This window comes from Phyllobates terribilis, unplaced genomic scaffold (assembly GCF_046119375.1).
Source record: "Phyllobates terribilis strain yellow unplaced genomic scaffold, ASM4611937v1 Scaffold_2__4_contigs__length_985480577, whole genome shotgun sequence".
Classification (NCBI taxonomy): domain Eukaryota; kingdom Metazoa; phylum Chordata; class Amphibia; order Anura; family Dendrobatidae; genus Phyllobates; species Phyllobates terribilis.
Genome location: NW_027362762.1, coordinates 430,105,227 through 430,119,812, shown reverse-complemented (window position 1 = coordinate 430,119,812; position 14,586 = coordinate 430,105,227). Strand labels below are relative to the sequence as shown.

General features: G+C 52.9%; 1 protein-coding gene across 1 annotated transcript in view; it reads right to left on the bottom strand.

Annotated features, from left to right (window-relative positions):
• Nucleotides 1-14,586, bottom strand: part of LOC141246073 (multidrug and toxin extrusion protein 2-like) — a 301,790-nt gene that overhangs the window by 89,156 nt on the left and 198,048 nt on the right. The window lies entirely within an intron of this gene.

Genomic DNA, 14,586 nt, shown 5'->3' with positions numbered 1-14,586 from the left:
GCACCCCTTACCAACCTGCTTAAAGGTACGAAGACGGAGATCGCCAAGTGGTCTTCTGAGGCAGAAGTCGCGTTCCAGAAATTGAAGCTCGCCCTGTGTAAGCAGCCGGTCTTGATAATGCCTGACTTCAATAAAGAGTTTGTGGTCCAGACGGACGCCTCAGAGGTCGGCATAGGAGCCATCTTATCCCAAGAAGTAAATGGGGAGGAACATCCCATTCTTTATCTAAGCAGAAAACTCTCAGCATGCTATTGCGGAAAAAGAGTGCCTAGTCATCAAGTGGGCAACGAACTGACACCCTGAGATACTACATATTAGGCCGGAAGTTCAGGCTAGTGCCAGATCATGCTCCCCTGAGATGGATGAGGGAAAGGATGGGGAAGAATGCCTGGGTGACTAGGTGGTTTCTAGCACTCCAGGACTTTATTTTTTCGGTGGAGCACAGGCAAGGAAAACTACATTGTAACACAGATGCCCTGTCCAGACTTCCATGTTTAGCAAGTGAAGGTGCCAAAACCCCTGGCTTTGGGCCGAGGGGGGGATATGTGACAAAGTCACTAACAGAATACTGGAGGGGAGATATGTTTCACTGAGCCTGTAAGCTTCAGTGATCTGAAACGTGGAACTTTTCTCCTGCATAGTAGGTGCAGAGAGGGTTAACCAGCCATTTAAAAGGGCATGTTTTATAGGTGAATGACCATAGTGCGGGTGGAGGTCATTCACCATATCTCCACCCCAGGGTGTGGTCTTGGCTTTAAATAGCTAGCCTTTTCACTCAGGTGTTGTTCAGTGTGTGGAAGCTAGCTCCTGAGAGAGAGGAGCTTGTGTTTATGTGCTAAACTGGACCATGTGCTATTGCTAACTCTGAGTGGCAGGACCTCGGACAGAGTAAGGACTGTTCTGTACCTTTTTCCTTTTTATTTCCTGCTGTGCCAGAAAGGCACTTGGCCGTGGTTTATGCTAATTCTTACAATAAACCACCAAGTCATTTAAAGAGACAGTGTCCTGTATCTACCTCCGAGTGCAGCAGAGTGAGCTACTCTACCACAGCATATATAGCTAAGTAAGCTGACGCGCCCCTGGGCCTGTGTCGCGCTGCGTTGCGCACGCGGGAGCTTACCCGGAGCCGGATCTCTTGAGGGTTGTAGTCTCGTGGCGGTGATCCGGTCCGTGCCCAGGGAGTCAGACTAAGTGGCGCTGTATTAGCGGTAGATGTTGGACGACTACGCCACCCGTTGAGTACAGCTGAGGAACCGCTGCTGCAGGGCAGACCGCTGAGGCCGGTGGTAGGATTGTGCAGCGTGATAGTATAACCCCCAACGGGAGGGGTATGGCCTCAGGGCAGCCGACGTGGATGATGGGGGTAGCAGGAACCACTCGGAGACGGTACGGTGTAGTTCAGGGTCTTTACTGGTGACAAAGATAGACCCTCCCGGAGTACTGGCTAGTGATTGGGGCCTGGTCAGTCCTTGAGCAGATGGGATCTCCCCTGGCCAGGCGGAGTTGTAGGCCTCCCAAACTAACGATACTCTTCCGGCTACCTTGCTAGAGGCGGGTATAAGTAGCCCACGTCCCTGAGTGTACCGTGTGGTGCTCACCCGTATGGCCGGTGACTCGGGGCCTTCTAGTAGCTTCCGCTCCACGACGGCGGTGCTGGTCCCACGCGTGTGACCGTGCCTTCGGGTTTCTGGGCCAGAGGACCTGCAATCCCCTGCCGGTCGGTTTCTGCTGCTGGATAGGAGTTAGTCCCCACAGCCTCGGACTCCGGGTCCGGTGATAGCTTTTCAGTCAGGGCGAGCTCTGCAGCTGCCAGCCCCTGACTCCTTATAGCACTGCTCCCACAGAGCTCCTGATGTTCTTCTCCTATATCTGTTTCTCTGTCTCTACTTCTTCTCTACTCACTAACCCTGCCTCAGCCCTAGGTTTATATAGGGGAAGTTCTTCCCCTCCCAGGACTGGGCAGGAGGTGTGGCATGCATAGGATCCCTGACCAAGAGACCTCCCACCTGCTCTCAGACGTAATATCTCTATCACTGTGGCAACCAGACCCCTGGGGTGTCACATTCTAACTTCTCCCATCTGAAGGGTGGCTTCTGGTTCTTGGCCTTCCGGGACTGGCCTATCAGGAGGTCCTGCATAGGAGCTGCCTTTTTGGTGAAACCGGGGATGAATCTGCGGTAATAGCCTACCAACCCGAGGAACTGCCGCACTTCCTTTACACTGGAGGGACTTGGCCATTCCTTAATTGCGGTGATCTTGTCAGGGTCGGGAGCCACTCCATCAGCGCTCACCACGTGTCCCAGGTACTGCACCTTTGGTTTCAGGAGGTGACACTTGGAGGGTTTCACCTTTAGGCCGTAGCTTGCCAGAGCTTCGAACACTTCCGCCAGGTGTTTCAGGTGGTCCTCATACGTCTTGGAATATACGATGACATCGTCCAGGTACAGCAGGACCGTCTCGAAGTTTCTGTGGCCCAGACAGCACTCCATTAATCGTTGGAAGGTTCCTGGTGCGTTGCAGAGTCCGAACGGCATGCAGGTAAACTCGCTAAGTCCCATCGGGGTGGTGAATGCGGTCTTCTCCCGGTCCGCCTCTGCTACAGGAACCTGCCAGTACCCACTAGTGAGATCCAAGGTAGAGAAGAAGTTAGCAGATCTTAAAGCAGCCAAAGACTCCTCTATCCTTGGTAAGGGGTACGCATCCTTGTGTGTGATACGGTTGATTTTCCGGTAATCTACACACATCCTCATGGTGTTGTCTTTCTTTTTGACTAAGACTAGTGGAGCTTCCCAGGGGCTACAGCTATCCCTGATCACCCCAGCCTCCTTCATGTCTCTAAGCATCCCCTTGGCGTGTTGGTAGTGTGCAGGGGGTACGGGTCGATACCTCTCTTTTATGGGAGGATGGTCTCCCGTGGGGATGTGGTGTTCTACCCCCTTGACTCGCCCGAAGTCTAACGGGTGTTTACTAAACACTCTCTCGTACTCTTGAACCACCCGATAGACTCCCTGTTTCTGGTGTGAGGGAGTGGAGTCAGTACCCAAATGTAGTTGCTGACACCAGTCCTCCATTGTTTTCTGAGAGCCGTTACCTTCCTCCGGGGAAGATGGAGGCAAGGGTTCTACGGACTGTATGGAATCTTGATTGATGGTATACAATTTGGCTAGCGTGGCATACCGGGGCAGGTACACTTCCCTCTTCCCGATATTTATTATGCGAACGGGCACCCTCCCATGGCGTACATTGACCACCCCCCGTGCTCTCAAAATGGTGGGCCTACTGTCTGAGTAAACTGGTTCTACCATTGCCTGGTAATCTCTACCTCTCAGACCAATAGCTGCCCGGCACCAAATCATCATTTCACTTTTCGGGGGCATGGCAATAGGGAAAGGGTCACACATTCGCACGCTACCAATCTCACCACCGGAGAGTTCTAGCTGTTGCCGTCGCATCAGTGCCCGGATCTCTTTCTGGAGCACTCGCTGCTGGCCGGAGCTGGCGTTCTTGGCAACCTGCTGTAAAAGGAAAATCACCTCTGCAAGACAATTTTCAATTACATTAGTTCCTAGAGTTATCTTTGGGTGACTCTCGTGTTTGTCAATGTCTACAATGATCAGTCCCTGTGCTGCCAGTTCGACTCTACCGATTTTAATGGTCACTTCTTTAAATCCAATCTGTGGCATGGGCTGACCATTGCTGGCGATGATACTCAAGTCGTCGTCAGGGTAGCGGGTGATATCCGAGTCATTCCAGTACTGCTTAAAGAGCACGTACGGGATGGTGGTGACCTGTGACCCGGTGTCCAGTAGGGCACTCATAGGAATGCCATCCAGTACCACGGGTAAGACTGGACGTCCTCCCACATATTTGTCGCGCCAGTTCGATGGGCCTGGTGATCTTTTTCCTGGGGGTTGGCCCTCTACCCCAGGTTGTGCCAGTTTAAAGGACAGTACCTTGCCATATGTCCGGGTTGATTGCAGCGGCGGCAGATGGGTCGTCCGTCCTCGTTGTATCGGTCGCTGGGTCTCCCTCTGGCCGGTGGGGTCCTCCTTGGTCGACGCCACGGGATGTCCTCCGGTCCGGATGCCAGCTGGATCTTCCCTGGAGTGGAAACCTGTAAAGACTGCACAGTTCGGGTTAGCGCAGCAACGCTTTTAGCTAGCTCTTGGACCTGATGGTGCAGGTCTGGAGCCGGGTCATTGTTCAAAGCCTGCGCATCAGCTCCCACAGGCCCTGCCGACAAGGGTGCCGCCTCCTGGTGGTAAGTGGTAGTGGGGCGTCTGTGGGTCACAACGCCACCTGGTGCCGGTTCTCGGAGCACCCGGATGGCTCTGTCCTTGAACTGTGCAAATCCCAGATGAGGGTCCTGTAAGGCCATTGCCCGCAACTGGGTTCGGTGGGCATTGCAATATAAACCCTCTATAAATTGTTCAGTCAACAGCCTGTCCTCGTCTCCCACGCCGTCAGGGTCGGTCTGCTTAATGGCTCTCAGGGCCTCTTGTAGGTTCAGGGCATAGTCCCTTATACTCTCGTGTGCTCGCTGCTTGCACCCGTAGAATCTAAGCTTGATCTCGGCTGAGGTGCGGGTATCAAAGGTGTCCCTCAGCCGGGTTAGTATCCCTGCGACAGTCCTCCCCCCAGGTGGCCAGGACTTTACCTCCCTTTGGGCTGCCCCGGTTAATTGGGCCACCAGGATGCTCACTTTTTGCTCCTCTGTGAGGGGGTACACCTGGAAGAGGCTATCCAGCTTTTCTCTAAAGTCATGCAGGGTATGTGACTCCCCTGAGTACTGGGGTAGCCAGGCTGCCCCCGGGATATAGGGCATGGTGAAAGGCATGACCGCAACAGCGGTGGCGCTGGCGGGGGTTGAAGCGGTGAAGCTCTCCTCCGTATCCGACATCCTTCTCCCCCCTAGTGGACCGTGGCCTACCTTGCGATGATCGTCTTCCGTAGGCCGCGGCTCCGCAGTGGATCGTCAGGGTTGAGGACCTTCCGTCGCGCTCCTGTGACGTCGGCGTCTGCTGGGCTCCTTCCAGGACCTTACGCAACGTCCGGACGTGAGGCGGGGCTTCAGTTCTCGCGCGCTTTCGGAGTCCACGCCCCTCTTCTTCCCGCGCGGCGTCCTCAAGATGGCGTCCAATGGCGGGAAAACTCCACGTATGGCGGGAAGAAGGCAGAAGATGGCGCCGGATGGCGGGAAAACTCCACCGATGGCGGGAAGGAAGCGGAAGATGGCGCCGGATGGCGGGAATCTTCACCACAGGTAAGTTTGAACAGTCTTTTTCAGGCACGCAGTACCCGGTGGTTGCGGGCACGGAATCCTGCCGACTACGCCAAAAGTTGACGCGCCCCTGGGCCTGTGTCGCGCTGCGTTGTGCACGCGGGAGCTTACCCGGAGCCGGATCTCTTGAGGGTTGTAGTCTCGTGGCGGTGATCCGGTCCGTGCCCAGGGAGTCAGACTAAGTGGCGCTGTATTAGCGGTAGATGTTGGACGTCTACGCCACCCGTTGAGTACAGCTGAGGAACCGCTGCTGCAGGGCAGACCGCTGAGGCCGGTGGTAGGATTGTGCAGCGTGATAGTATAACCCCCAACGGGAGGGGTATGGCCTCAGGGCAGCCGACGTGGATGATGGGGGTAGCAGGAACCACTCGGAGACGGTACGGTGTAGTTCAGGGTCTTTACTGGTGACAAAGATAGACCCTCCCGGAGTACTGGCTAGTGATTGGGGCCTGGTCAGTCCTTGAGCAGATGGGATCTCCCCTGGCCAGGCGGAGTTGTAGGCCTCCCAAACTAACGATACTCTTCCGGCTACCTTGCTAGAGGCGGGTATAAGTAGCCCACGTCCCTGAGTGTACCGTGTGGTGCTCACCCGTATGGCCGGTGACTCGGGGCCTTCTAGTAGCTTCCGCTCCACGACGGCGGTGCTGGTCCCACGCGTGTGACCGTGCCTTCGGGTTTCTGGGCCAGAGGACCTGCAATCCCCTGCCGGTCGGTTTCTGCTGCTGGATAGGAGTTAGTCCCCACAGCCTCGGACTCCGGGTCCGGTGATAGCTTTTCAGTCAGGACGAGCTCTGCAGCTGCCAGCCCCTGACTCCTTATAGCACTGCTCCCACAGAGCTCCTGATGTTCTTCTCCTATATCTGTTTCTCTGTCTCTACTTCTTCTCTACTCACTAACCCTGCCTCAGCCCTAGGTTTATATAGGGGAAGTTCTTCCCCTCCCAGGACTGGGCAGGAGGTGTGGCATGCATAGGATCCCTGACCAAGAGACCTCCCACCTGCTCTCAGACGTAATATCTCTATCACTGTGGCAACCAGACCCCTGGGGTGTCACAAAGCCACCCCCACACATAGCATACAGTATATAGACAAGTCCCCCTCCCCCACATATAGCCAAGTCCCCCCCCCAACACATAGCATACAGTATATAGACAAGTCCCCTCCCCCATACATAGCATACAGTCTATAGACAATTCTCCCTCCCCCACATATAGCATATATAGCCAAGTCCCACTCCCCCACATATAGTATATAGCATATAGACAAGTCCCCCTCCCCCACACATAGCATATATAGCCAAGTCCCCCTCCCCCACATATAACATACAGTATATAGCCAAGTATCCCGCCACCAAAAATGATACATATAGATACAGTATTCTATTACACATATTAATTTCACATAAAATAATATATAATAATGTAAGCTGCTTCTACTCAGTTTCCTGTGCTCACAGGAGTCTTCTTGATTATTGCATTAGCAGCAGAAGAGGTAGAAGATATGACAGCTGCCGCATGCTGGGTAATGAGGCAGCACCAATCACAGCACAGCCTCATCAAGCTCCTTCTCTAAGGTGCAGGAGAGGAATGAAGGGCAGACTGCTGTGGTGACCTCTCCCCAGCCCCACACCACAAGATTTCATTGCTCTGGGTGGGAAGGGGTGCTTGAAGCTGGTCAGACTGACACCTCTGCAGGAGAGGCATCATTAGCACACTCATTAGCTATGTACTGCTCAGCTAATCCACATCCATAGCTGCACACTCCCTCCTTCCCCTGCTGTGCTGGCTATAGGCATTGGAGTCAGACCTGTGACCTGTGCCTGCACTGTCACTTGCTGGGAGTTGTAGTCTTTCACCACATACTGAAGTGCTATTATAACACAGTGATGGTTTAGGTACAGGACCTGTGCCTGCACTGTCGCTTGCTGGGAGTTGTAGTCCTTCACCACATACTGCAGTGTTATAACACAGTGATGGTTTGGTACACGACCTGTGCCTGCACTGTCACTTGCTGGGAGTTGTAGTCCCTTACCACATTCTGCAGTGCTATTGTGGCACCCCAGGAGTCCGGTTTCCACAGTGGCATTGCCCCCCTGACAAGGGGTGATGCCATGCCTGGAAGCAAGCAGGGGTCCCCTAGTCAGGTATACTAGCATGCAACACTTTCCTGGCTCCAGACCAGCAAGGGGAGCTCCTCCCCTTAGCAAATGGAATCTGGAGGCGGGGTTAGTTAGAGTTAGTGAGAGGAGTTGAATGCAGGACAGCGACGAGGAAAGACCTGGGGAGTGGAGCTGCACAGCAGCTCACTCCAGAGAGGAGCGTAGAAGAACCGGACACCAGAGTCCGAGGTTGTGGGGCACTGAAGGCCCAGCAGCAGAAAACGGGGGGCAGTAGACTGCTGGTCTCCTGGCCCCATCAGACGCCCGGAGGCTCAGCAGCACATAGGGCCCAGCACCGCCACATGGGAGCAACACCCCAGGAAGGCCCGAGCTGTCTGCCACATGGGTGAGCACAAAGCCGTTTTACTCAGGGACGAGGGCAACAGCACAGCTATAAGCAGCAGGGCCAAAGAGATTAGCGCAAAGGGAAGGCCTCCAACTTCACCTGGCGAGGTGGATTCCCAACTTGCTTCCAGGCCGCCCGGACCTCTACTACCAGCTAGTACCCGTGCCCCGGTCTGCCTAACCACTGCAAGTAAAGATAAGAGGAAACCGCCATTAAGGTGTGGACTGATTATTAACTGCACCATCCCCTGCACTACACTGCACAGCAACATCTATAACGTCACCATTTCCTGCCCTGGAGCTAAGCTCTGCCTGTGGAGAGCTGAACCAACTCTGCTTCGTCATCATCAGCTCCAGAGGATCTGCACCACAGCGGCGGCTCCATATAGCCGCATACCACAGGTGGCGTCATGAACATTAAACTATAAAAACTATAATCCCCTTTCAACAAACCCCCCTTTTATTGACCGCCCTGGGTCACGGACCGGGTCACCGCCACTGTGACATCCTCTGCACCAACTGGCCCGGCACCGAGTACCCCACAGCCCAGGGGTCACGTCAACCTGGCATCACGAACAGGATTCTCAAAGCCCGGTATAACGGGTCCTGTTTGCCATAGACTATACTGAACTGTGTCATCATGTAATTTGCTGTCTGCCGAGTGGAAGCAAGAGGCCCCGATCCGGAACCGCCGGGTAAGCAATCCCTCCCGCTTGCAGAGCATACTATTACGTCAGCAGAAACCCAGGACTTGTCTGAGGTTCACTAGTGGTGAGGAAGATGCCCAACCTGGGAGAGGATTCAGCCACGGGCGCGAGCGCCGCCACTGTAATGCCGTTATCAATGCCATATATACCAGGGGCGGCGTGGTTGCCGCAGTACTCAGGGGAGTCGCACACCCTGAGTGACTTTGAAGAGAGACTGTGCAGTTTGTTTAAAGTGTACCCCCTGTCTGAGGAGCAAAAAGTCAGCATCCTCATAGGCCAGCTAATCGTTGCAGCCCAGAGAGAGGTGAAGTCCTGGCCGTGCAGGGACAAAGGCACTGTTAAGGAAATACTGGCCTGGTTGAATGACACCTTTGACACCCGCACAGCAGCAGAAATTAAAATGAAGTTCTACGGGTGCAAACAAAGGGTGCAGGACAGTGTACGGGACTATGCTCTAAACCTGCAGGAGACACTGCGGGCCATTAAACAGTATCGGAAAAGGGAGAAACCAAGGAGCAACATGGTAGAAAATAATCTTCATTAAATACATTGTCATAATAAATAGTTGAGTCACAGCACAGACAAACAGAGGTACATAGAATCAAGAAGGTACAGCACCATATAGCCTACAACCCCACACCCACAACATTAAATTGTAAACAGTGGGGTGGGGAAGCCCAGGTAAAGCAAGAAAATAAATGAACGGTGGCTAGGGGCAAATTGCAATATACATTTATAGGACTCCTGTCAGTCACAATATTAAAGTATGCCCATAGTCAATGCATGAACAAAAAAGCCTTACCAGGAGGTGGAAAGAAAGCTAAAGGTGCTGGAAGAGGTGACCCGTGGCGGGGAAGCGCCTCAACGCGCGTTTCACCTTCATTTAGTTGTCTTTCTCAAGAGACTTAATCCCTGGTAGCTGCAAGGACCTTTAAATATGCCCATAAAGTGGTCATGTGACTCACCACATGACCGCATATGGTCTGTTGCCGTCACCGGCATTAAATTTCCGCTATGGATGGCGCATGCGCCGTAGGTGCCCCATCGCCAGCGCGCGCCCAGACCGTCACGCTCCCCGCGCGTGCGCTGTAACGCACTGAGCGGAGAGCGAAAGATAGCCGGGCACGCGACAAGCTAGGGGGACCAACGGAGCGCATGCGCACAGCGTGAGCAGCCCGAATAGAGACAGGAGAAGAATATATGAAGAAATCAACACAATCTCCCAAGTATGGGCATCTGCACACCATATCACCTCATGAGTATCAATGCAAAAATCACTATCAATCCGCAAACCACACGACGATACACAGATATACGCTTTATGGGCGTATTTAAAGGTCCTTGCAGCTACCAGGGATTAAGCCTCTTGAGAAAGCCAACTAAATCCAGGCGAAACGCGCGTTGAGGCGCTTCCCCGCAACGGGTCACCTCTTCCAGCACCTTTAGCTTTCTTTCCACCTCCCGGTAAGGCTTTTTTGTTCATGCATTGACTATGGGCATACTTTAATATTGTGACTGACAGGAGTCCTATAAATGTATATTGCAATTTGCCCCTAGCCACCGTTCATTTATTTACTTGCTTTACCTGGGCTTCCCCACCCCACTGTTTACAATTTAACATTGTGGGTGTGGGGTTGTAGGCTATATGGTGCTGTACCTTCTTGATCCTATGTACCTCTGTTTGTCTGTGCTGTGACTCAACTATTTATTATGACAATGTATTTAATAAAGATTATTTTATACCATGTTGCTCCTTGGTTTCTCCCTTTTCCGATAATGTTTTTGGAGTCGGTATATTCATGTTGATTCTGGCACTGTCCAGGTTATCAGCAATGTTTGTTTTTCTTTGCTTGTACAAGGCCATTCTATGTATACTAATGGGCCATTAAACAGGTAGACCCTGACAGTGTGCAAGACGAGGACAGATTGCTAACTGAGCAGTTTATTGAGGAGCTCCTGTCTAATGCTCACCGGACAGAGCTGAGCATTATGGCTCTGCAAAACCCTGATCTGGACTTTGCGCAATTTAAAGACCGAGCCATCCGGGTGCTACGAGAACCAACCACAGGTGGCACTGCATCCCTCCGGCGCCCAGCTATCACATACCACCAGGAGATGGCGTCCTTTTCCCCGCCACCTGTGGAGGCTGGCGCGCAGACCCTAGATAATGACCCGCCTGCAGACCTACACCTTCAGGTCCAGGAGCTGACCAAAGTGTGGCTACACTAACCAAAACCTTCCAGTCCAGATGACGTCCCGTGGCGACAACAGAGAAAAATTCCACCGACCAGAGGGAGAAACAGCGATTGCTACGACCAGGACTGACAACCCATCTGCCGCCGCTGTCAAAAGGCGTAGCACTTCGCAAGATTCTGTAATTTAATCGAGCAACCCGTGGGGTAGAGGGCCAACCCCCAGGAGTAAGACGACCAGGCCCACAAATCTTGTGAGACAAGTACATGGGAGGACGACCGGTCCTACTTTTCGTGCTTGATGGCATCCCGATGAACGCGTTACTGGACACTGGTTCCCAGGTGACAACGATGCCATATATCCTTTATAAACCATACTGGACTGACTCAGACATTACCCGCAGTCCAGATGAACATCTTAACATCTATGCCAGCAATCGTCAGCCCTTGCCTTAGGTGGGGTATAAAGAGGTGACCATGAAGGTTGGCCGAGTAGAATTGCTATCACAAGGAATGATTATTGTTGATATTGATCACCGAGAAAGTCATCCTATGATAACTATAGGCACCAATGTGATAGAAAATTGTCTTGGAGAAATTATTGTTTTGTTGCAACAGGTCGCAGAGACTGCCAGTTCCAGTCAGCAGCGAGTTCTGCAGAAGGAGATCAGAGCCCTGATGCAGAGACAACAGGTAGAGCTCTCTGGAGGAGAAGTTGGCAGTGTCAGAATGAGTGATCCATTCCCCATTGCAATGCCCCCTAGGAGTGAATTGTAATATGGTGTCGGGCAGCAATAGGTCTCAGGGGTCAAGATTATCAGGCCCTGGTAGAACCCGTGTACTCTGATAGTAGGCCCACTATCTTGACAGCCAGGGGTGTAGTCGATGTCCGCAAGGGGAGAGTACCGATACGCATCCTGAATTGTGGGGAGAAAGAGGTCCATTTACCCCGGTATGCTACCCTTGCTAAGCTGTTCACTGTCAGTAACAAAGCAATAAAGGCAGTGGAACCCTTGCCTCCGTCCAAACCGGCGGGGGATAACGGCTCCAAGGGGCAGATGGAGGAAGCTACAAGTGGGCACTGACTCCACCCCTTTGCACCAAAAGCATGGAGTGTACCGGGCGGTCCAAGAATATGAGCGAGCCTTTAGCAAACACCCACTAGACTTTGGGCAGGTGAAAGGGGTGCAACATCATATTGTGATGCCCAGCTGTGCTTGGTATCACAAATCCTAGAAGGTTGTATTGATGGATTCCTCCACAAGAGGCCCCCATAACCATTCACACATCTCCACCTTCCACCTCAGACCACCAGAGGGAGCCCGTCAGGGATATAAAAAAAAGGAAGGTGGAGCCAGGCGGTTGGGTTCCGGCAGAGTGAGACACAGAAACAGGTCAGTCTGCAGTGGAGCTCGGTGATTCAGCAATTCCTCTGGAGAGTTCAGTTAGTGCAAATCTGAATACAGAGTTGAGCCCAGTTGAGTCGTAGCTCGGAGTAGTGAGCTTTAGGTGCGCTGGCGCCATAAGATCGGTGAAGCGCGGCAAGCTGCCGTTAGTGTGAGTAGCCCGAGTAGGCGGAAGGCGAAAGGAGAGTTAGTACGTAGGGGGCAGAGGAGCTTAACTAGCTCACCCCGAAGAAGAATATACCGGACACCGGGTCCGAAGCTTACCGGGATCTCCATGACCCAGTAAGATATAACCGGAATCCCTGGGGAACTACAAGTCCCAGGATCGCTAAAGTGCTGATACGTAACAGAGTCAGGAGACACATAGGCCCCGTAAGTCGGGAGCGTGTAATACAAGAAAAGGCCCTACCACAAAGTCAGCCAGCGCAGGACAGAGACAAAGTTAGGCCTAGCTCCAGGCAGGTCAGAAACTTACTACGCAGAAGCAAGAAACAGGAGGCTCAAAACCCGCTCATTGGGGAGGATCCTGACATGCACCCTGCACCCTACAGTGCTCCGGTACGTGCCTAGTTTTCCATCAGTAAAAGGTACTGAAGTGACTATCGTGTCTGTCCCTGTTCTTGCTCTGACCCGGCTGGGTCTCGCCTGTCCTGCATTCCCCCTTCATTCACTGCCCTGAGGCCTAGCTCCACCTGTGGGGAGCCATACCATCGAGCTGCCTTATCATCAGCCTCAGTGGACTGCGCAGCGCTAGTGATCCTCGCCAGAAGCCACAGGTGGCGTCACGAACTCTTATAACTTTAACAAATTTCACAAATACCTATTAACCCTTTTAAAGGAGCGACCCCAGGGTACGGGCCCGGGAGCCGACCACCGCGACATCCCTAAGGCTAAAGGCCCGGGTACCGAGTTATCCCCATTCCCCTGGGCGAGTCAATATCCCACAGGAGATCATCCACCCATTAAAGAGAGGTACCGGCCTGTACCCCCAGCTCACTATCAATGTGCCAAAGGAATGTTACAGGAGATGAAGGAGGCTGGGGTGATCAGAGATAGTTGTAGCCCCTGGGCAGCTCCATTAGTTCTCGTTAGAAAGAAGGATGGTACAATGAGAATGTGTGTTGATTACATGCAGATTAAGCGCATTACACATAAGGACGTCTACCCATTACCCAGAATTGAGGAATCATTAGCTGCACTAAGATCCACTATTTCTCCACTTTGGATCTCACCAGTGGATATTGGCAGGTTCCTGTGGCAGAGGTGGACAGAGAAAAGACCGCGTTTACAACACCAATGGGCCTCAGCGAGTTCAACTGCATGCCCTTCGGGCTCTGCAACGCCCCGGGAGCCTTCCAGCGGTTAATGGAGTGCTGCCTGGGACACAAAAACTTCGAAACCGTTCTGCTGTACCTAGATGACGTAATTGTCTATTCGAAAACATATGAAGACCACCTGGAGCACCTGGCCGAGGTGATCGAAGCCCTATCTGGTTATGGCCTGAAGGTAAAGCCGTCCAAGTGGCACCTGTTGAAGCCCAAGGTGCAGTTCCTAGTTCATGTGGTAAGCGCCGAAGGTGTAGCACCAGACCCCGAAAAAGTCACTGTGATTAAGGACTGGCCAAGACCCTCCACTATCAAGGAAGTGCGGCAGTTCCTCGAGCTGGTAGGCTACTACAGGAGATTCATCAAGGGTTTCACCAAGATAGCGGCACCCATGCAGGACCTCTTAGTGGGCCAGTCCAAGAAGGCCAAGAACCCGAAACCTCCGTTCAAATGGGGTAAACCAGAAGACGAATCTTTCACTCTACTGAAAATGGCTCTTACTGGAGACAAAGTCCTGGCCTACCCCGACTATGGCCAACCCTTTATACTTCATATGGATGCCAGCAACGTGGGATTGGGAACGGTGCTGTCCCAGGTACAGCAGGGCAGAGAGAGAGTGATTTCCTACGCCAGCAGGAAGCTCTGGCCCATGGAAAGGAACCCAGACAACTATAGTTCCTTCAAGTTGGAGTTTTTAGCCATAGTCTGGGCTGTAACAGAGCGCTTCAAACACTACCTTGCCTCCTCCAGATTTACAGTCTTCAGGGACAACAACCCGTTGATGCACCTGGAGACTGCGAAGCTTGGTGCCCTAGAGCAACGATGGATGGCCCGATTGTCTAACTACGAGTTTACCATCAAGTATCGGGCGGGGCATAAAAACACAAATGCTGATGTGCTGTCCAGGATGCCCAACTTGCCAAATGGGGGAGAAGACCTGGAAGAGCTTGAGGAGATAGAGCTACCCGCTTTCCATCGTCATGGGGTGACCCAGTGCTCCCACTGTGTGAGGGACAAGCGCTCCGCCAACAGATGGGCAGAGATGCAGGATAGCGACCCGGCTGTCCGCCTAGTAAAGGAGTTGCTGACACAAGCTGACTCGCACCCTGATCCAGATGCTTCACAGGAGAACCAACAGTTGTGGAAGGAGAAGGGCAAGCTATTCATCTACGA